This window comes from Callithrix jacchus, chromosome 10, assembly GCF_049354715.1.
Source record: "Callithrix jacchus isolate 240 chromosome 10, calJac240_pri, whole genome shotgun sequence".
Lineage (NCBI taxonomy): Eukaryota > Metazoa > Chordata > Mammalia > Primates > Cebidae > Callithrix > Callithrix jacchus.
Window position 1 is genome coordinate 333,760 of NC_133511.1, and position 26,037 is coordinate 359,796.

Here is a 26,037-nt window from a genome sequence, read left to right on the forward strand (position 1 = left end):
AGAAACATACAATGCCCTATTCTACTCTATTTTAGAGTATATACACCAACTGCATAAGCTCTCTCATGTAAAATACAGAAATTCTATATTTAAGCGAATCGAAAAAAATCTAAATATTATCTAGGCACCCCAATGTAAAAAAGCAAAATTGCTCTGAATATAATCTGTCAGAAAAAATATACAATGCCCTTTTATACTCTGTTTTGTAGTACATACATCAACACAATATGCTCTCTCATGTAAATTACCGAAATTCTTATTTTACGTGAATCAAAAAAAATCTAAATAATATCTAGGGCCCCATAGATAAAAGAAAACGGCTCTCAATATAGTCTGTTAGAAAAATATACAATGCCTTATTCTACTTTTTCTTGAAGTATATACAACCACTCAGTATGCTCTCTCATGTAAAATACACAATTTCTAATTTCACCCGAATCGAAAAAATCTAAATATCAGCTAGGCGCCCCAATGTTAAAAACATAATTGCTTTGAATATAATCTGTCAGAAAACATATACAATGTTTTATTCTACCCTCTTTTGGAGTATATACACCAACTCAGTATGCTCTCTCATGTAAAATACCGAAATTTTAAATTGACGTGAATTGAAAAAAATCTAAATATTATATAGGCAACCCAATGTTAAAAGAAAAATTGCTCTGAATATAATCTCTCAGAAAAAATATACAATGCCCTATTCTAATCTGTTTTGGAGTATATACACGAACTCCATATGCTCTCTCATGTAAAATACAGAAATTCTAATTTTACCTGAATCGAAAAAATCTAAATAATATCTAGGCACACGAAAGTTAAAAGAAAATGGGTCTGAATAGAGTCTGTTAGAAAAAATATACAATGCCTTGTTCTACTCTGTTTTGGAGTATATACACTAACTCAGTATGCTCTCTAATGAAAAATACAGAAATTCTAATTTTACCCGAATCGAAAAAATATAAATATGATCTAGGCACCCCAATGTTAAAAGCAAAATTGCTCTGAATATAATTTGTCAGAAAAAATATACAATGCCCTATTCTACTCTGTTTTGGAGTATGTACACCAACTCTATATGCTCTCTCATGTAAAATACGGAAATTCTATATTTAAGGAAATTGAAAAAAATGTAAATATTATCCAGGCACCCCAATGTTTAAAGCAAAATTGCTCTGAAATTAATCTGTGAGAAAAAATATACAATACCCTTTTCTACTTTGTTTTGTAGTATATACACCAACTCAATATGCTCTCTAATGTAAAATACCGAAATTCTAATTTAACGCTAAACAAAAAAAATCTAAATAATATCTAGGCGCCCCAAAGTTAAAAGAAAATTGCTCTCAATATAGTCTGTTAGAAAAAATATACAATGCCTTATTCTACTCTGTTTTGGAGTATATACACCAACTCAATATGCAATCTCAAGTAAAATACAGAAATTGTATATTTAAGTGAATTGAAAAAAATCTAAATATTATCTAGGAACTCTAATGTTAAAAGCAAAATTGCTCTAAATATAATCTGTCAGAAAAAATATACAATGCCTTATTCTATTATGCTTTAGAGTATATACACCAACTCAGTGTGCTCTCTCATGTAAAATGCCAAAATTCTAATTTTACGTGAATCGAAAAAAATCTAAATATTATCTAGGCACCCGAATGTTAAAAGCAATATTGCTCTGAATATAATCAGACAGGAAAAATGTACAATGCCCTTTTCTACTCTGTTTTGGAGTATATACACCAACTCAATATGCTCTCTCATGTAAAATACCAAAATTCTAATTTTACATGAATCGATAGAAATCTAAATAATATCTAGGCGCCCCAAATTTAAAACAAAATGGCTCTGAATATAGTCTGTTAGAAAAAATATACAATGCCTTATTCTACTCTGTTTTGGAGTATATACACCAACTCAGTATGCTCTCTCATGTAAAATACATTAATTCTATATTTAAGCGAATTGAAAAGTATCTAAATACTGTCTAGACACCCCAATGTTAAAAACAAAATTGCTCTGAATATAATCTGTCAGAAAAAAATATACAATGTCCTTTTCTACTCACTTTTGGATTATATACACTAACTCCATATACTCTCTCATGTAAAATACCGAAATTCTAATTTTACGCGAATCGAAAATAATCTAAATAATATCTAGGCGCCCCAAAGTTAAAAAAAAATGGCTCTGAATATAGTCTGTTAGAAAAAATATACAATGCCTTATTCTACTCTGTTTTGGAGTATATACACCAACACAATATGCTCTGTCATGTAAAATAAAAAATTTCTAAATTTACGTGAATCAAAAGAAATCTAAATATTATCTATTCACCCCAATGTTAAAAGCAAAATTGCTCTGAATATAATCTGTCAGAAAAAATATACAATGCCCTTTTCTACTCTGTCTTGTAGTATATACACTTCGTCAATATGCTCTCTCATGTTAAATACCGAAATTCTCATTTTAGGCGAATCGAAAATAATGTAAATAATATCGAGGTGCCCCAATGTTAACAGAAAAGGGCTGTGAATATAGTCTGTTAGAAAAAATATACAATGCCTTATTCTACTCTGTTTTGGAGTATATGCACCAACTCAGTATGCTCTCTCATGTAAAATACAGAAATTCTAATTTTACCCAAATCGAAGAAGTCTATGTATCATCTAGACACCACAATGATAAAACAGAATTGCTCTGAAGATTATCTGTTAGAAAAAATATACAATGCCCTATTCTACTCTGTGTTGGAGTATATAAAACAACTCAAATGCTCACTCATGAAAAATACCAAAATTATAAATTTATGCAAATCAAAAAATTCTAAATATTATCGAGGCAGCCCAATGTTAAAAACAAAATTGCTCTGAATATATTCTGTCAGAAAAAATATACAATGACATATTCTACTCTGTTTTGGAGTATTTAAACCAACTCCATATGCTGTCTCATGTAAAATACAAATATTCTATATTTAAGTGAATTTAAGTGAATTGAAAAAAATCTAAATATTATCTAATCACCACAATGATAACAGGAAAATTGCTCTAAATATCATTTTTCGAAAAAAATATACACTGCCCTATTCTACTCTATTTTGTAGTATATACACCAACTCAATATGCTCTGTCATGTAAAATACAGATATTCCAATTTTAACAGAATCGAAAAAATCAAAATATTACTTTGGCACCCGAATGTTAAAGGCAAAATTGCTCTGAATATAATCTGAAAGAAAAAATACACAATGCCCCTTTCTACTCTATTTTGGACTATATACACCAAGTCAATATGCTCTCTCATGTAAAATACCGAAATTCAAATTTTACACGGATGAAAAAAAATTCTAAATAATATCCAGGCACCCCAATGTTAAAAACAAAATTTCTCTGAATATAATCTGTCAGAAAAAATATACAATGCCTTTTTCTACTCTATTTTGGAGTATGTACACCCACTCTATATGCTCTCTCATGTAAAATACAGAAATTCTATATTTAAGCGAATCGAAAAAAAATTTAAATATTATCTAGGCACCCGAATGTTAAAAGAAAAATTGCTCTGAATAAAATCTGTAAGAAAAAATATACAATGCCCTTTTCTACTCTGTTTTGCAGTATATAAACCAACTCAATATGCTCTCTCATGTAAAATACCGAAATTCTAATTTTACGCGAATCAAAAAAAATCTGAATAATATCTAGGCACCCCAATGTTAAAAACAATATTACTCTGAATATAATCTGTCAGAAAAAATATACAATGCCCTATTCTATTTTGTTTTGGACTATATACATCAACTCAATAAGCTATCTCATGTAAAATACAGGAATACTATATTTTAGCGAATCAAAAAAAGTCTAAATATTATCTAGGCACCCCAATGTTAAAAACAAAATTTCTCTGAATATAATCTGTCAGAAAAAATATACAATGCCCTATTCTACTCTGTTTTTGAGTATATACACCAACTCGATATGCTCTCTCATGTAAAATACAGAAATTCTATATTTCCACGAATCGAAAATAATATAAATATTATCTAGGCACCCCAATGTTAATAGCAAAATTCCTCTGAATATAATCTGTCAGAAAACATATACAATGCCATTTTCTACTCTGTTTTGTAGTATATAAACCAACTCAATATGCTCTCTCATGTAAAATACCAAAATTCTAATTTTAGGCGAATAGAATAAAATTTGAATAATATGTAGGCACCCCAAAGTTAAAAGAAAATGGCTCTGAATATGGTCTGTTAGAAAAATTATACAATGCCTTATTCTATTTTGTTTTGGAGTATATACACCAACTCCATAAGCTATCTCATGTAAAATGCAGAATTTCTAATTTTACCCAAATAGAAAAAATCTAAATATTATCTAGGCACCCCAATGTTAAAAACAAAATTTCTCTGAATATAATCTGTCAGAGAAAATATACAATGGCCTATTCTATTCTGTTTTGGAGTATATACACCAACTCCATATGCTCTATCATGTAAAATACAGAAATTCTATATTTCCGCGAATCAAAAATAATCTAAATATTATCTAGGCACCCCAATGTTAATAGCAAAATTCCTCTGAATATAATCTCTCAGAAAACATATACAATGCCATTTTCTACTCTGTTTTGTAGTATATAAACCAACTCAATATTCTCTCTCATGTAAAATACCGAAATTCTAATTTTACGCGAATCGAAACAAATTTAAATAATATGTAGGCGCCCCAAATTTAAAAGGAAATGGCTCTGAATATGGTCTGTTAGAAAAAATATACAATGCCTTATTCTACTCTGTTTTCGAGTATATACACCGACTCAGTATGCTCTCTTACGTAAAATACAGAAATTATAATTTTACCCAGATCGAAAAAATCTAAATATTGTCTAGGCACCCCAACGTTGAAAACAAAATTGCTCTTAATATAATCTGTCAGAGAAAATATACAATGCCCTATTCTACTTTTTTTTGGAGTATATACCCAATCAATATTCTCTATCATGTAAAATACAGAAATTCTATATTTAAGCAAATCAAAAAAAATCTAAATATTATTTAGGCACCCCAATGTTAAAAGCAAAATTACTCTTAATATAATCTGTCAGAAAAAATATATAATGCCCTATTCTACACTATTTTGGAGTATATACACCAACTCCATATGCTCACTGATGTAAAATACAGAAATTATTAATTTAAGAGAATCAAAAATAATCTAAATAATATCTAGGCACCCCAACGTTGAAAACAAAATTGCTCTTAATATAATCTGTCAGAGAAAATATACAATGCCCTATTCTACTTTGTTTTGGAGTATATACACCAACTCCATATGCTCTCTCATGTAAAATACAGAAATTCTATATTTAAGCGAATCGAAGAAAATCTAAATATTATCTAGGCACCCCAATGTTAAAAGCAAAATTGCTCTGAATAAAATCTGTCAGAAAAAATATACAATGCCCCTTTTCACTCTGTTTTGTAGTATATACACCAACTCAATAAGCTCTCTCATTTAATATTCCGTAATTCTAAGTTTACGCGAATAGAAAAAACCTAAATAATATTTAGGCGCTTCAAAGTTATAAGAAAATGGCTCTGAATATAGTCTGTTAGATAAAAAATATACAATGTCCTATTCTACTTTGTTTTAGATTATATATACCAACTCAGTATGGTCTCTCATGTAAAATACAGAAATTCTAATTTTACCCAAATCGAAAAAGTCTAAATATTATCTAGGCACCCCAATGTTAAAAGCAAAATTTCTCTGAATATAGTCTGTCAGAGAAAATATACAATGCCCTATTCTACTCTGTTTTGGAGTATATACACCAACTCATTATGTTCTCTCATGTAAAATGCAGAAATTCTAATTTTACGTGAATCGAAAAAAATCTAAATATTATCTAGGCACTCCAATGTTCAAAACAAAATTCCTGTGAATATAATCTGCCAGAAAAAATATACAATGCCCTATTCTACTCTGTTTTAAAGTATATACACCAACTGAGTATGCTCTCTCATGTAAAATACCGAAATTCTAATTTTACGCGAATCGAAAAAATCTAAATAATATCTAGGCGCCCCAAAGTTAAAAAAAAATGGTTCTGAATATAGTCTGTTAGGAAAAATATACAATGCCTTATTCTACTCTGTTTTGGAGTATATACACCAACTCAGTATGCTCTCTCATGTAAAATACCGAAATTCAAATTTTACCCGAATCCGAAAAGTCTGAATATTATCAAGGCCCCAACTGTGAAAAACAAAATTACTCTGAATACAATCTGTCAGAAATAATATACAATGCCCTATTCTACTCTGTTTTCTAGTATATACACCAACTCCATATGCTCCCTCATGTAAAAACAGAAATTATATATTTGAGCAAATCGAGAAAAATCTAAACATTATCTAGGCACCCCAATGTTAAAAAAAAATTGCTCTGAATATCCTCTGTCAGAAAAAATATACAATGCCCTATTCTACTCTGTTCTGCAGTATATAAACTACTCCATATGCTCTCTCATTTAAGATACAGAAATTCTATATTTAAGGGAATTGAAAAAAATCTAAATATTATCTAGGCACCCCAACGTTAAAAACAAAATTGCTCTGAATATAATCTGTCACAAAAAATATACAAAGCCCTATTCTACTCTGTTTTGGCGAATTTACTCCAACTCCATATGCTCTCTCATGTAAAATAAAGAAATTCTATATTTAAGCTAATCGAAATAAATCTAAATAATATCTAGGCGCTGCAAAGTTAAAAAAAATGGCTCTGAATATAGTCTGTTAGAAAAAATATACAATGCCTCATTATAATTTGTTTTGGGGAATATACACCAACTCAGTATGCTCTATCATGTAAAATACAAAAATTCTAATTTTAAGTGAATCGAAAAAAATATAGATATTATCTAGGCACCAGAATGTTAAAAGCAAAATTTCTCTGAATAAAATCTGTCAGAAAAAATATACAATGCCCTTTTCTGCTCTGTTTTTGAGTATATATATCAACTCAATATGCTCTCTCATATAAAATACTGAAATTTTAATTTTACGTGAAACGAATAAAAAATAAATAAATCTAGGCGCTCGAAAGTTAAAAGAAAATGGCTCTGAATATAGTCTTTTAAAAAAAGTATACAATGGCTTATTCTACTCTGTTTTGGAGTATATACACCAACACAGTTTGCTCTCTCATGTAAAATAGAGAAATTCTAATTTTACCATGATCGAAATAATCTAAATAATATCTAGGCACCCCAAAGTTAAAAGAAAATGGCTCTAAATATAGTCTGTAAGAAAAAATATACAATGGCTTATTCTACTCTGTTTTGGAGTATATACACCAACTCAGTATGCTCTCTCATGTAAAATACCGATATTCTAAATTTACGTAAATCCATATAAATCTAAATATTATCTAAGCAGCCCAATGTAAAAAAAAAATTGCTCTGAATATAATCTGTCAGAAAAAATATACAATGCCCTATTCTACTCTGTTTTGGAGTATATACACCAACTCAGTATGCTCTCTCATTTAAAATACCGAAATTCTAATTTTATGTGAATCGAAAAATATCTAAATATTATCTAGGCACCCAAATGTTGAAAACAATATTGCTCTGAATATTATCTGTCAGAAATAATATACAATGCCCTATTCTACTCTGTTTTGGAGTATATAAACCAACTCCATATGCTCTCCCATGAAAAATACAGAAATTCTATATTTAAGCGGATCGAAAAAATCTAAATATTATCTAGGCACCCCAATGTTAAAAGCAAAACTGCTCTGAATATAATCTGTCAGAAAAAATATACAATGCCTTTTTCTACTCTGTTTTGTAGTATATACACCAACTCAATATGCTGTCTCTTGTAAAACAGAGAAATTCCAATTTCACCCGGAATCAAGAAAATCTAAATATTATCTAGGAACCCCAATGTTAAAAACAAAATTGCTCTGAATATAATCTGTCAGAAAAAATATACAATGCCCTATTCTACTCTGTTTTGAATTATATATACCAACCCCATATGCTCTCTCATGCAAAACACAAAAATTCTATATTTAAGCGAATCGAAAACAATCTAAATATTATCTAGGTACCCCAATGATAAAAGCAAAATTGCTCTGAATATAATTTGTCAGAAAAAATATACAATTCCCTTTTCTACTTTGTTTTGGAGTATATACTCCAACTCAATATGCTCTCTCATGTAACATACCGAAATTCTAATTTTACGTGAATCGAATATAATGTAAATAATATCTGGGTGCCCCAAAGTTAAAAGAAAATGGCTCTGAATATACACTGTTAGAGAAAATATACAATGCCTTATTCTACTTTGTTTTGGAATACATACACCAACTCAGTATGCTCTCTCATGTAAAATACAGAAATCCTAAATTTACCGTAATCCAAAAAAATCTAAATATAATCTGGGCACCTCAATGTTAAAAACAAAATTGCTCTGAATATAATCTGTCAGAAACAATATACAATGCCCTATTCTACTCTATTTTGGAGTATATACACCATCTCCATATGCTCTCTCATGTAAAATACAGAAATTCTATATTTAAGCGAATCGAAATAAATGTAAATATTATCTATGAACCCCAATGTTAAAAACAAATTGCTCTGAATATAATCTGTCAGAAACAATATACAATGCCCTATTCTACTCTATTTTGGAGTATATACACCATCTCCATATGCTCTTTCATCTAAAATTAGAGAATTCTATATTTAAGCGAATTGAAAAAAATCTAAGTATTATGTAGGAACCCCAATGTTAAAAGCAAAATTGCTCTGAATATAATCTGTCAGAAAAAATATACAGTGCCCTATTCTACTCTGTTTTGGAGTATATACACCAACTCAATATGCTCTCTCACATAAAATACTGAAATTATAATTTTACACGAATCGAAAAAAATCTAAATAATATCTAGATGCCCCAAAGTTAAAATAAAATGGCTCTAAATACAGTCTGTTAGAAAAAATATACAATGCCTTATTCTACTCTATTTTAAAGTATATACACCAACTGACTATGCTCTCTCAAGTAAAATACAGAAATTCTATATTTAAGCGAATTTAAAAATATCTAAATATTATCTAGGCACCCCAATGTTAAAAGGAAAATTGCTCTGAATATATTTGTCAGAAAAAACATAAAATGCCTTTTTCTACTCTGTTTTGTAATATATACACAAACTCAATATGCTCTCTCATGTAAAATACCGTAATTCTAATATTATGTGAATTGAAAAAATCTAAATAATGTCCAGGCGCCTCAAAGCTAAAAAAAATGGCTCTGAATATAGTCTATTAGAGAAAATATACAATGCCTTATTCTACTCTGTTTTGGAGTATATACACCAACTCAATATGCTCTCTCATGTAAAATACTGAAATTCTAATTTTACGTGAATCGGAAAGAATCTAAATATAATCTTGGCAACCCAATGTTAAAAACAAAATTGCTCTGAATATAATCTGACAGAAAAAATATACAATGCCCTATTCTACTCCTGTTTTAGCGTATATACAACAAATCCATTTGCTCTCTCATGTAAAATACAGAAATTCAATATTTAACCGAATCGAAAACAATCTAAATATTATCTAGGACCCCAATGTTAAAAGCAAAATTGCTCTGAATATAATCTGTCAGAAAAAATATACAATGCCTATTCCTACTTTGTTTTGGAGTATATACACCAACTCACTATGCTCTCTCATGTAAAATATCGAAATTCTAATTTTACGTGAATCGAAAAAAATTTAATATTATCTAGGCACCCAAATGTTAAAAACAAAATTTATCTGAATATAATCTGTCAGAGAAAATATACAATGACCTATGCTACTTTGTTTTCGAGTATATACACCAACTCCATATGCTCTCTCCTGTAAAATACAGAAATTATATATTTAAGCGAATCGAAAAATATCTAAATATTATCTAGGCACCCCAATGTTAAAAGCAAAATTGCTCTGAAAATAATCTGTCAGACAAAATATACAATGCCCTTTTCTACATTGTTTTGTAGTATATACACCAACTCAGTATGCTCTCTCATGTAAAATACAGAAATTATAATTTTACCCGAATCGAAATAATCTAAATATTATCTCGGCACCCGAATGTTAGAAGCAAAATTACTCTGAATATCATCTTTCAGAAAATATAAACACTGTTCTATTCTACTCTGTTTTGGAGTATATACATCAACTCAGTATGCTTTCTCATGTAAAATACCGAAATTCTAATTTTACGTCAATCTAAATAAATCTAAATATTATCTAGGCACCCGAATGTTAAAAGCAAAATTGCTCTGAATATAATCTGTCAGAAAAAATATACAATGCCCTTTTCTACTCTGTTTTAAAATATATAAACAAACTCAATATGCTCTCTCATGTAAAATACCGAAATTCTAATTTTACGCGAATCGATAAAAATCGAAATAATATCTAGGTGCCTCAAAGTTAAAAGACAATGGCTCTGAATACAGTCTGTTAAAAAAAGTATACAATGCCTTATTCTACTCTGTTTTGGAATATATAAACCAACTCAGTGTGCTCTCTCATGTAAAATACCGAAATTCTAATTTTACGTGAATCGAAAAAAATCTAAATATTATCTATGCACCCCAATGTTAAAAACAAACTTGCTCTGAATATAATCTGTCAGAAAAAATATACAATGCCCTATTCTACTCTGTTTTGGATTATATACACCAACTCAGAATGCTCTCTCATGTAAAATACAGAAATTATAATTTTACCCGTATCGAAAAAATCTAAATATTATCTAGGCACCCGAATGTTAAAATCAAAATTAATCCGAATATAATCTGTCAGAGAAAATACACAATGCCCTATTCTACTCTGTTTTGGAGTATATACACCAACTCACTATGCTCTCTCATGTAAAATACTGAAATTCTAATTTTACACGAATCGAATAAATCTAAATCTTATCTAGGCACCCCAATGTTAAAAACAAAAATGCTCTGAATATATTCTGTCAGAAAAAATATACAATGCCCTATTCTACTCTGTTTTACAGTATATACACCAACTCAGTCTGCTCTCTCATGTGAAATACCGAGATTCTAATTTTACGTGAAACGAAAATATCTTAAATATTATCTAGGCACACATAAGTAAAAGCAAAATTGCTTTGAATATAATCTGTAAGAAGAAAAATACAATGCCATTTTCTACTATGTTTTGTAGTATATACAACAACTCTATATGCTATGTCATGTAAAATATGGAAACTATTATTTTACACGAATCGAGAAGAATCTAAATAATATCTTGGCGCCCTAAAGTTTAAAGAAAATTGCTCCGAATATAGTCTGTTAGACAAAATATACAATGCGTTATTCTACTCTGTTTTGGAGTATATACACCAACTCTGTAGGCTCTCTCAGGTAAAATACCGAAATTGTAATTTTACGTGAATCGAAAAAAATCTAAATATTATCTAGGCATCCCAATTTTAAAAACCATATTTCTCTGAATATAATCTGTCAGAGAAAATATACAATGACTTACTCTACTCTGTTTTAGAGTATATACACCAATTCAATATGCTCTCTCATGTAAAATACAAAAATTCTATATTTAAGCGAATCGAAAAAAATCTAAATATTATCTAGGCACCACAATTTTAAAAACAAAATTGCTCTGAATATAATCTGTCAGAAAAAATATACAATGCCGTTTTCTACTCTGTTTTGGTATATATACACCAACTCAATATGCTCTCATGTTAAATATCGAAATTCTAATTTTACGTGAATCGATAAAAATCTAAATATTATCTAGGCATCCCAATGTTAAAAACAATATTTCTCTGAATATAATCTGTCAAAAAAAAAATAAAATGCCCTATTCTACTGTGTTTTGGTGTATATACACCAACTACATATTCTCTCTCATGTAAAATACATAAATTCTGTATTTAAGCAAATTGAAAAAAATCTACAAATTATCTATGCACCCCAATGTTAAAAGCAAAATTGCTCTTAAAATAAACTGTCAGAAAAAATATTCAATGCCCTTTTCTACTTTGTTTTGTAGTATATACACCAACTCAATATGCTCTCTCATGTAAAATACAGAAATTCTATTTTTACCCGAATCAAAAAAAATCTTAATATTATCTAGGTGTTTTAAAGTTAAAAGAAAATAGCTCTGAATATACTCTGTTAGATAAAATATACAATGATTTATTCTACTCTGTTTTGGAGTATATACACCAACTCAGTATGCTCTCTCATGTAAAATACCGAAATTCAAATTTTACGTGAATTGAAAAAATCTAAGTATTATCTAGGCACCCGAATGTTAATAGCAAAATTTCTCTGAATATAATCTGTCAGAAAAAAATATACAATGCCCTTTTTTACTCTGTTTTGTAATATATACAGCAACTCAATATGCTCTCTCATGTAAAATACCGAAATTATAATTTTATGCGAAACAAAGAAAATCTAAATAATATCTAGGCGCCCCAAAGTTAAAAGAAAATGTCTCTGAATATAGTCTGTTAGAAAAAATATACAATGCCTTATGCTACTATGTTTTCGAGTATATAAACCAACTCAGTATGCTCCCTCATGTAAAGTACTGGAATTCTAATTTTACGTGAATCAAAAAATATCTAAATATTATTTAGGCACCCCAATGTTAAAACAAAATTCCTCTGATTATAATCTGTCAGATAAAATATACAATGTTCCATTGTAGTCTGTTTTACAGTATATACACCAACTCAGTATGGTCTCTCATTTAAAATACAGAAATTCTAATTTTACGTGAATCGAAATAAATCTAAATATTATCTAGGCACCCCAATATTAAAAACAAAATTTTTCTTAATATAATCTGTCAGAAAAAATATAAAACGCCGTATTGTACTCTCTTTTGGAGTATATACACCAACTTTATATGCTCTGTCATGTAAAATACCGAAATTCTATGTGAATTGGTAAAAAATCTTACTAATATCTAGGCGCCCCACAGTTAAAAGAAAATGACTCTGAATATAGTCTGTTATAAAAAATATACAATGCCTTATTCTACTCTGTTTTGGAGTATATACACCAACTCAGTATGCTCTCTCATGTAAAATACCGAAATTCTAATTTGACGTGAATCGAAAAAATCTAAATATTATCTAGGCACCCTAATGTTATGAACAAAATTGCTCTGAATATAATCTGTCAGAAAATATATAAAAAGCCCTATTCTACTCTGTTTTAAAGTATATACACCACATCAGTATTCCCTCTAATGTAAAATACCGAAATTGAAATTATACGTGAACCGAAAGAAATCTAAATATTATCTTGGCACCCCAATGTGAAAAACAAAATTTCTCTGAATACGATCTGTCATAAAAAATATACAAGGCCCTATTCTACTCTTATTTGGAGTATATAGACAAACTCCATATGCTCTCTCATATAAAATACAGAAATTCTATATTTAAGCGAATCGAAATAAATCTAAATATAATCTGGGCACCCGAATGTTAATAGCAACATTGCTCTGAATATAATCTGTCAGAAAAAATATACAATGCCCTATTCCACACTTTTTTGGAGAATATAGACCAACTCCATATTCTCTCTCATGTAAAATACAGAAATTCTATATTTAAGCGAATCGAAAAAAATCTAAATATTATCTAGGCACCCCAATGTTAAAAGCAAAGTTGCTCTAAATATAATCTGTCAGAAAAAATATACAATGCCCTATTCTTTGTTTTGGCGTATGTATACCAACTCAATATGCTCTCTCAGGTAAAATACCGAAATCTGAATTTTACGCGAATCGAAAAACATCTACATAATATCTATACGCCCCTAAGTTAAAAGAAAATGGCTCTGAATGTAGTCTATTAGAAAAAATATACAATGCCTTATTCTACTCAGTTTTGTATTATATACACCAACTCAGTATGCTCTCTCATGTAAAATATCGAAATTCCAAATTTACGTGAATCGATAAAAATCTAAATATTATCTAGGCATCCCAATGTTTAAAGCAAAATTGCTCTGAATATCATCTGTCAGAAAAAATATACAATGCCCTTTTCTACTGTTTTTGGAGTATGTACACCAACTCAATATGCTCTCTCATGTAAAATAACAAAATTCTAATTATACGTGAATCGAAAAAAAATCTAAATAATATCTAGGCGCCCCAAAGCTAAAAGAAAATGGCTCTGAATATAGTCTGTTAGAAAAAATATACAATGCCTTATTCTACTCTATTTTGGAGTATATACACCATCTCAATATGCTCTCTCATGTAAAATACCGAAATTCTAATTTTATGCCAATCGAAAAAAATCTAAATAAAATCTAGGTGCACCAAAATTAAAAGAAAATGTCTCTGAATGTAGTCTGTTAGAGAAAATATACAATGACTTATTCTACTCTGTTTTGGAGTATACACACCAACTCCGTTTGCTCTCTCATGTAAAATACAGAAATTCTAAATTTACGTGAATCGAAAAAAATCTATATATTATCTAGGCACCCCAATGTTCAAAGCAAAATTGCTCTGAATATAATGTGTCAGAAAAAATATACAATGCCCTTTTCTACTCTGTTTTGGAGTATATACACAACAACTCTATATGCTCTCTAATGTAAAATACCGAAATTCAAATTCTACACGAAGCGGCAAAAAATTATAATAATATCTAGGTGCCCCAAAGTTAGAAGAAAATTTCTCTGAATATAGTATGTTATTAAAAATACACAATGCCTTATTCTACTCTGTTTTGGAGTATTTACACCAACTCAGTATGCTCTCTCATGTAAAATACCGAAATTCTAATTATACGTGAACCGAAAAAAATCTATATATTATCTAGGAACCCCAATGTAAAAAACAAAATTGCTCTGAATATAATCTTTCAGAGAAAATATAGAATGCCCTATTCTACTCTGTTTTGAAGTATAAACAACAACTCAATATGCTCTGTCAAGTAAAATACAGAAATTCTAATTTTACGCAAATAGAAAAAAATCTAAATAATATCTAGGCGCCCCAAAGTTAAAAGAAAATGGCTCTTAATATAGTCTGTTAGAAAAATAAACAATGCCGTGTTCTACTCTATTTTGGAGTGTATACACCAACTCAGTATGCTCTCTCATGTAAAATACCGAAATTCTAATTTTACGTGAATCGAAAAATATCTAAATATTATCTAGGCAACCCAATGGTAAAACAAAATTGCTCTGAATATAATCTGTCAGAAAAAATATACAATTCCATTTTCTACTCTGTTTTGGGGTATATACACCAACTCAATATGCTCTCTCATGTAAAATCCCGAAATTCAAATTTTATGCCAATCGAAAAAAATCTAAATAAAATCCAGGTGCACCAAAATTATAAGAAAATTGCTCTAAATATAGTCTATTAGAAAAAATATACAAGGCCTTATTATACTCTGTTTTAAAGTATATACACCAACTGAGTTTGCTTTCCCATTTAAAATACCGAAATTCTAATTTTACGTGAATCGAAAAAAATCTATATATTATCTAGGCACCCCAATGTTAAAAGCAAAATTGCTCTGAATATAATCGGTCAGAAAAAATATACAATGTCGTTTTCTACTCTGTTTTGGAGTATATACAACAACTCTATATGCTCTCTCAGGTAAAATACCGATATTCTAATCCTACGCGAATCGGTAAAAAATCTTAATAATATCTAGGCGCCCCAAAGTTAGAAGAAAATGACTCTGAATGTAGTCTGTTATAAAAAATATACAATGCCTTATTCTACTTTGTTTTGGTGTATACACACCTACTCAATATGCTCTCTCATGTAAAATAAGGAAATTATAATTTGACCCGAATCGAAAAATTCTAAATATTATCTAGGCCCCCCAATGTTAAAAACAAAATTGCTCTGAATATAATCTGTCCGAAAAAATACAAAATGCCCTATTCTACTCTGTTTTGGAGTATATACACCAACTCAGTATTCCCTCTCATGTAAAATACTGAAATTCTAATTTCACGTGAACTGAAAAAAATCTAAATATTATCTAGGCACCCCAATGTTAAAAACAAAATTGCTCTGAATATAATCTGTCAGAAAATATATACAATGCCCTATTCTACTATATTTTGGAGTATATACACCAACTCAGTATGCTCTCTCATGTAAAATACAGAAATAATAATTTTACCCGAATCGAAAAAATCTAAATATAATCTAGGCACCCGAATGTTAAAAGAAAAATTCCTCTGAATATAATCTGTCAGAAAAAATATACAATGCTTTTTTCTACTCTGTTTTGGAGTATATACAACAACTCAGTATGCTCTCTTATGTAAAATACCGAAATTCTAATTTTACGTGAATCAAAATAATCTAAATATTATCTAGGAACACCAATGTTAAAAGTAAAAGTGCTCTGAATATAGTCTGTCAGAAAAAATATATAATTCCCTATTCTACTTTGTTTTGGGGTATATACACCAACTCAGTATGCTCTCCCATGTAAAATACCGACATTCTAAAATTACGTGAATCAAAAAAAATCTAAATATTCTCTAGGCACCCCCAAAGTTTAAAGCAAAATTGCTCTTAATATAATTTGTCAGTAAATATATACAATGCCCTATTCTACTCTGTTTTGGAGTATATACACCAACTCAATATGCTCTCTTATATAAAATACAGAAATTCTAATTTTACGTGAATTGAAAACAATCTAAATTATATCTAGGTGCCCCAAAGTTAAACGAAAATGGCTCTGAATATAGTTTGTTATAAAAAAATATACAATCCCTTATTCTACTTTATTTTGGAGTATATACACCAACTCAGTATGCTCTCTCATGTAAAATGCCGAAATTCTAATGTTACGTGAATCGAAAAAAATCTAATTATCTAGGCACCCCAATGTTTAAAGCAAAATTGCTGTGAATGCAATCTGTCAGTAAAAATATATAATGTCCTTTTGTACTCTGTTTTGCAGTATATACACTAACTCCTTATGCTCTCTCATGTAAAATATGGAAATTATAATTTTAAGTGAATCTAGAAAAATCTAAATAATATCTAGGCGACCCAAAGTTTAAAGAAAATGGCACTGAATATAGTTTGTTAGAAAAAATATACAATGCCTTATTCTACTCTGTTTTGGAGTATACCCACCAATTCAATATGCACACTCATGTAAAATACAGAAATTGAAATTTTACCCGAATTGAAAAAATCTAAATATTATCTAAGCACCCCAATGTTAAAAACAAAATTGCTCTGAATATAATCATTCAGATAAAATATACAATGCCCTATTCTACTTTGTTTTGGAGTTTATACACCAACTCCATATGCTCTCTAATGTAAAATACATAAATTCTATATTTAAGCGAATCGAAAAAAATCTAAATATTATCTAGGCACCCGAATGTTACAAGCAAAATTGCTGTGAATATAATCTGTCAGAAAAAATATACAATGCCCTATTCTACTCTCTTTTAGAGTATATAGAAAATCTCAGTATGCTCTCTAATGTAAACTACCGAAATTCTAATTTTACATGAATCAAAAAAAATCTAAATATTATCAAGGCACCCCAATGTTAAAAACAAAATTTTTGTGAATATAATGTGTCAGAAAAAATATACAATGCCCTATCCTACTCGGTTTTGTAGTATATACACCAACTCAGTATGCTCTCTCATGTAAAATACAGAAATTATAATTTTACCCGAATCGAAAAAATCTAAATATTACCTAGGTACCCCAATGTTAATAGCGAAATTGCTCTGAATATAATCTGTCAGAAAAAAATACAATGCCCTTTTCTACTCTGTACTGTAGTATATACATCAACTCAATATTCTCTCTCATGTAAAATACCGAAATTCTAATATTACGCCAATTAAAAAAAATCTAAGCAATATCTATGCACCTCAAAATTAAAATAAAATGGCTCTGAATATAGTCTGTTAGAAAAAATATACAGTGTCTTATTCTACTTAGTTTTGGAGTATATACACCAACTCAGTATGCTCTCTCATGTAAAGTACCGAACTTCTAATTTTACGTGAATCGAAAGAAATCTAAATATTATCTAAGCACCCCAATGTTAAAAAAATATTGCTCTGATTATCATCTGTCAGATAAAATATACAATGCCTTATTCTACTCTGTTTTGGAATATATATACTAACTCAATATGCTCTCTCATGTAAAATAGAGAAATTCTATATTTAAGCGAATCGAAAAACATCAAAATATTATCTAGGCACCCCAATGATAAAAGAAAAATTGCTCTGAATATAATCTGTCAGAAAAAATATACAATGCTGTTTTATACTCTGTTTTGTAGTATATACAACAACTCAATATGCTCTCGTGTAAAATATTGAAATTCTAATTTTATGTGAATCGAAAGAAATCTAAATATTATCCTGGCACCCTAATGTTAAAAACAAAATTGCTCTGAATATCATCTGTAAGAGAAAATATATAAAGTCCTATTCTACTCTTTTTTAAAGTATATAGACCAACTCCATATGCTCTCTCTTGTAAAATACAGAGATTCTATATTTAAGCAAATCGAAAAAAACCTAAACATTATCTAGGCACCCCAATGTTAAAAGCAAATTTGCTCTGAAAATAATCTGTCAGAAACAATATACAATGGCCTTTTCTACTCTGTTTTGGTGTATATACAGCAACTCAATATGCTCTCTCATGTAAAATACAGAAATTCTAATTTTACGTGAAGCGAAAAATATCTAAATAATATCTAGCAGCCCCAAAACGAGAAGAAAATGGCTCTGAATATAGTCTGTCGAAAAAAATATACAATGCCCTTTTCTACTCTGTTTTGGAGTGCATAAACCAACTCCATATGCTCTCTCATGTAAAATACAGAAATTCTATATTTAAGTGAATCGAAAAAAATCTAAATATTATCTAGGCACCGCAATGTTAAAAGCAATAATTGCTCTGAATATAATTTGTTAGAAAAAATATACAATGTTTTTTTTCTACTCTTTTATGCAGTATATAAACCAACTGAATATGCTCTCTCATGTAAAATACCGAAATTATAATTTTACGCGAATTGGTAAAAAATACTAATAATATCTAGGCGCCCCAAAGTTGAAAGAAAATGACTCTGAATTTAGTGTGTTATAAAAAATATACAATGCCTTATTCTACTCTGTTTAGGAGTATATACACCAACTCAGTATGCTCTCTTATGTAAAATACCGAAATTCTAATTGTACCCGAATCGAAAAAATCTAAATATTATCTAGGCACCCCAATGTTAAAAGCAAAACTGCTCTGAATATAATCTGCCAGAAAAAATATACAATGCCCTATTCTACTCTGTTTTGGAATATATACACCAACTAAGTATGCTCTCTCATGTAAAATACTGAAATTCTAATTTTACGTGAATCGAAAAAAATCTAAATATTATCTAGGCACCCCAATGTTAAAAGTAAAATTGCTCTGAATATAATCTGTCAATAAAAATATACAATGCCCTTTTCTACTCTGTTTTGGAGTATATTTACCAACTCCATATGCTCTCTCATGTAAAACACCGATATTCTAATTTTACGTGAATCGAAAAACATCTTAATCATATGTAGGTGCCCCAAAGTTAAAATAAAATGGCTCTGAATATAGTGTATTAGAAAAAATATACAATGCCTTATTCTACTCTGTTTTGGAATATATGCATCAAGTGAGTATGTTCTCTCATAGAAAATACCGAAATTCTAATTTTACGTGAATCGAAACAAATCTCAATATTATCTAGGCACCCCAATGTTAAAAGCAAAATTGCTCTGAATATAATCTGTCAGAAAAAATATACAATGCTCTTTTCTACTCTGTTGTGGAGTATAAACTCCAAGTCAATATGCTCTCCCATGTAAAACACCGAAATTCTAATTTTATGCAAATCGAAAAATATCTAATTAATATCTAGTCGCCCCAAAGATAAAAGAAAATGGCCTTGAATATATGCTGTTAGAAAAAATATACAATGCTCTATTCTACTCTGTTTTGAAGTATATACACCAATTCAGTAGTCTCTCTCATGTAAAATACCAAAATTCTAATTTTACGTGAATCGAAAAACATCTAACTATTTTCTAGGCAACCCAATGTTAAAAACAAGATTGCTATGAATATAATCTGTCATAAAAAATATACAATGCCCTATTCTACTCTGTTTTGGAGTATATACACCAACTCCATATGCTCTGTCATGTAAAATACAGAAATTTTGTATTTAAGCGAATCGAAAAAATCTAATTATCTACGCACCCCAATGTTAAAAGCAAAATTGCTCTGAATATAATCTGTCAGAAAAAATATACAATGCCCTTTTCTACTCTGTTTTAGAGTATATACACAAAGTCAATATGCTCTCTCACGTAAAATACCGAAAATCTAATTGTACGTGAAACGAAAATAATCTAAATAATATCACGGGGTCCCTAAGATAAAAGAAAATGGCTCTGAATATATTCTGTTAGAAAAAATATAAAATACCTTATTCTACTCTGTTTTGGAGTATATACACCAACTCATTAGGCTCACTCATGTAAAATACAGAAATTCTAATTTTACGTGAATCGAGAAAAATCTAAATATTATCTAGGCACTCCAATGTTTAAAGCAAAATTTCTCTGAATATAAGCTGTAAGACAAAATATACAATGCCCTTTGTACTCTGTTGTGGAGTATATACAGCAAGTCTATATGCTCTCTCATGTAAAATACCGAAATTCTAATTTTACATGAATCGAAAAATATCTAAATAATATCTAGGCGCCCCAAAGATAAAAGAAATTGGCTCTGAATATATTCTGTTTGAAAAAATATACAATGCCCTATTCTACTCTGTTATGGAGTATATACAGCAACTCAGGAGTCTCTCCCATGTAAAATACCGAAATTCAAATTTTACATGAATCGAAAATAATCTAAATAATATCATGGCATCCCTAAGATAAAAGAAAATGGCTCTGAATATATTCTGTTAGAAAAAATATACAATGACTTATTCTACTTTGTTTTGGACTATATACAGGAACTCAGTATGCTCTCTCATGTAAAATACCGAAATTCTAATTTTACACGAATCGAAAAAATCTAAATATTCTCTAGTCACCCCAATGTCAAAAACAAAATTGCTCTGAATATAATCTGTCATAAAAAATATACAATGCGCTTTTAAATCTGTTTTATAATATATACACCAACTACGTATGCTCTCTCTTGTAAAATACAGAAATTCTAATTTTACATGAATCGAAAAAAATCTAAATATTATCTAGGCATCCCAATGTTAAAAGCAAAATTGCTCTGAATATACTCTTTCAGAAAAAATATACAATGCCCATTTCTACTCTGCTTTGGAGTATATACACCAACTCAATATGCTCTCTCATGTAAAATACCGAAATTCCAATTTTACGCGAATCGAAAAAATCTGAATAGTATTGTGGCGCCCCAAAGTTAAAAGAAAACGTCTCTGAATATAGTCTGTTAGAAAAAAAATACAATGCCTTATTCTACTCTGTTTTATATATATACAAAAACTAAATATGCTCTCTCATGTAAAATACCGAAATTCTAATTTTACCCGAATCAAAAATATCTAAATATTATCTAGGCACCCCAATGTTAAAAACAAAATTGCTCTGAATATAATGTGTCAGAAAAAATATACAATGCCCTTTCCTACTCTGTTTAAAAGTATATAAACCAACTCAGAATGCACTCTCATGTATAATACCGAAATTATAATTTTACCTGAATCGAAAAAAATCTAAATATTATCTAGGCACTCCAATGTTAAAAGCAAAATGGCTCTGAATATAATCTGTCAGAAAAAATATACAGTGCCCTATTATACTCTGTTTTGGAGTATATACACCAACTCCATGTGCTATCGCATTTAAAACAGAGAAATTCTATATTTAAGTGAATCGAATAAAATCTATATATTATCTAGGCATTCCAATATTAAAAGCAAACTTGCTCTGAATATAACCTGACAGAAAAAGTATACATTGCCCTTTTCTACTTTGTTTTGTAGTATATACACCACCTCATTATGCTCTATCTTGTAAAATACCGAAATTCTAATATTACCCGTATCGAAAAAAATCTAAATAATATCTAGTGGCCCCAAACTTAAAAGAAAATGACTGAATATAGTCTGTTAGAAAAAATATACAATGCCTTATTCTACTCTGTTTTGGAGTATATACAACAACTCAGTATGCTCTCTCATGTAAAATAGCGAAAGTATAATTTTACGTGAATCGACAAAAAGCTAAATAATATCTAGGCGCCCCAAAGTTAAAAAAAATTGCTCTGAATATAGTCTGTTAGAAAAAATATACAATGCCTTATTCTACTCTGTTTTACAGTATATACACAAACTCCATATGCTCTCCCATGTAAAATACCGAAATTCTAACTTTACTTGAATCAAAAAAATGTAAATATTATCTAGGCACCCCAATGTTAAAAAAAAAATTGCTCGTAATATAATCTGTCAGAAAAAATAAACAATGCCCTTTTCTACTCTGTTTTGGAGTATATACACCAACTCCACATACTCTCTCATATAAAATACAGAAATTCTATATTTAAGCGAATCGATAAAATCTAAATATTATCTAGGCACCCCAATGTTAAAAACAAAATTGCTCTGAATATAATCTGTCAGAAGAAATAAAAACTGCCCTATGCTACTCTGTTTCGGAGTATATACACCAACTCAGTATGCTCTCTCATGTAAAATACCGAAATTCTAATTTTATGTGAATTGAAAAAAATCTAAATATTATCTAGGCACCTTAATATTAAAAACAAAATTTCTCTTAATATAATGAGTCAGAAAAAAATACAATGCCCTATTCTACTCTGTTTTGGAGTATATACACCAACTCCATATTCTCTCTCATGTAAAACCAGAAATTCTATTTTTAAGCGAATCGAAGAAAATCTAAATATTATCTAGTCACCCCAATGTTAAAAGCAAAATTGCTCTGAATATAATCTTTAAGAAAAAATATAAAATTTCCTTTTCTACTCTGTTTTGTAGTATATACACCAACTCAATATGCTCTCTCATCTAAAATACAGAAATTCTAATTTTACGCGAATCAAAAAAAATCTAAATATTATATAGGCACCTTAATGTTAAATGCAAAATTGCTGTGAATATAATCCTTCAGAAAAAATATACAATGCCCTTATCTACTCTGTTTGGAGAATATACTAAAACTCAATATGCTCTCTCATGTAAAATACCCAAATCTTAATTTTATGCAAATCGAAAAAAATCTAAATAATATCAAGGTGCACGAAAGTTAAAAAAATGGCTGTGAATATAGTCTGTTAGAAAAAAATACAATGCCTTATTCTACACTGTTTTGGATATATACATCAACTAAGTATGCTCTCTCATGTAAAATACAGAAATTCTAATTTTACCCGAAACAAAAATATCTAAATATTATCTAGGCACCACAATGCTAAAGGAAAATTGCTCTGAATATAATCTGTCACAAAAAATATACAATGCCCTTTTCTACTCTATTTTGGAGTATATACACCAACACAATATGCTCTCTCATGTAAAATACAGAAATTCTAATTTTACCAGAATCGAAAAATTCTAAATATTATCTAGGCACCTTAATGATAAAAACAAAATTGCTCTTAAGATAATCTGTCAGCATCTCCAGCTGACAGATTATCTTTAGTGCAATTTTGGGGAGAAATAGCATGTGGGTGAAGGGGAGAAGAAGAGCAAAGCACACTGCCATGTGTGTACCTACGCAACTGTCCTGCATGCTCTGCTCATGTACCCCAAAACCTATAATACAAAAAAAATTAAAATAAATAAATAAATAAATAAAATTGAAAAAAAAAGATAATCTGTCAGAAAAAATATACAATGCCCTATTCTACTCTGTTTTGGAGTATATACACCAACTCCATATGCTCTCTCATGTAAAATACAGAAATTCTATATTTAAGAGAATCGAAAAATATCTAAATATTATCTAGGCACCCCAATGTTAAAAGCAAAATTGCTCCTAATATAATCTGTCAGAAAAAATATACAATGCCCTTTTCTACTCTTTTTTCGAGTATATACACCAACTCAATATGCTCTCTAATGTAAAATAACGAAATTCTAATTTTACGCGAATCGAAAAAAATCTAAATAATATCTAGGCGCCCCAAACTTAAAAGAAAATGGCTCTGAATATATTCTGTTAGAAACATTGTACACTGCCTTATTCTACTCTCTTTTAAAGTATATACACAAACTCAGTATGCTCTCTCATGTAAAATACAGAAATTCTAATTTTACCAGAATCGAAAAAATCTAAATAATATCTAGGCACCCCAAAGTTAAAAGAAAATTTCTCTGAATATATTCTGTTAGAAAAAATATACAATGCCTAATTCTACTCTGTTTTGGAGTATATACACCAACTCAGTATGCTCTCTCATGTAAAATACCAAAACTCTAAATTTACGTGAATAGAAAAAAATCTAAATATTATCTCGGCACCCCAATATTAAAAACATAATTCCTCTAAATATAATCTTTCAGAAAAAATATACAATTCCCTATTTTACTCTGTTTTGGATTATATACACCAACTCCATATGCTCTCTCATGTAAAATCCAGAAATTCTATATTTAAGCGAATCGAGAGAAATCTAAATATTATCTAGGCACCCCTATGTTAAAAGCAAAATTGCTCTGAATATAATCTGTCAGATAATATAGATATTGCCCTTTTCTACTCTGTTTTGGGGTATGTACACCAACTGAATATGCTCTCTTATGAAAAGTACCGAAATTCTAATTTTATGCGAATTGAAAAAAATCTAAATAATGTCTAGTGGCCCCAAAGTTAAAAGAAAATGGCTCTGAATATCATCTGTTGGAAAAAATATACAATGCCTTATTCTACTTGGTTTTGTAGTATATACACCAACACAATATGCTCTCCCATGTAAAATACCGAAATTCAAAATTTATGTGAATCGAAAAAAATTTAAATATTATCTAGGTAACCCAATGTTAAAAACAAAATTGCTCTGAATATAATCTTTCAGAAAAATATACAATGCCTTATTCTACTCTGTTTTGGAGTATATACACCAACTCAGTATGCCCTCTCATGTAAAATATCAAAATTCTAATTTTACTCTAATCGAAAAAATCTAATTATCTAGGCACATCAAGGTTAAAAGCAAAATTGCCGTGAATATAATCTGTCTGAGAAAATATACAATGCCCTTTTGTACTCTGTTTTGGAGTATATCCACAAACTCAATAGGCTCTCTCATGTAAAATAGCAAAATTCTAATATTAAGCGAATTGAAAAAAATCTAAATAATATCTAGGTGCCCCAAATTTAAAAGAAAATGGCTCTGTATATAGTCTGTAAGAAATAATATACAATGTTTTATTCTACTCTGTTTTGGAATATATACACCAACTCAGCATGCTCACTCATGTAAAATACAGAAATTCTTATTTTACCCGAATCGAAAAAATCTAAATATTATCTAGGAACCCCAATGTTAAAAACAAAATTCCTCTAAATATAATTTTTCAGAAAAAATATACAATGCCCTATTGTACTCTGTTTTGGAGTATATACACGAACTCCATATGCTCTCTCATGTAAAATACAGATGTTCTATATTTAAGCGAATCGAAAAAAATTTAATATTATCTAGTCACCCCAATGTTAAAAGCAAAATTGCACTGAATATAATCTGTCAGAAAAAATATACAATGCCCTATTCTACTTTGTTTTGGAGTATATACACCAACTCAGTATGCTCTCTCATGTAAAATGCCGAAATTCTAATTTTACGTGAATCGAAAAAAATCTAAATATTACCTAG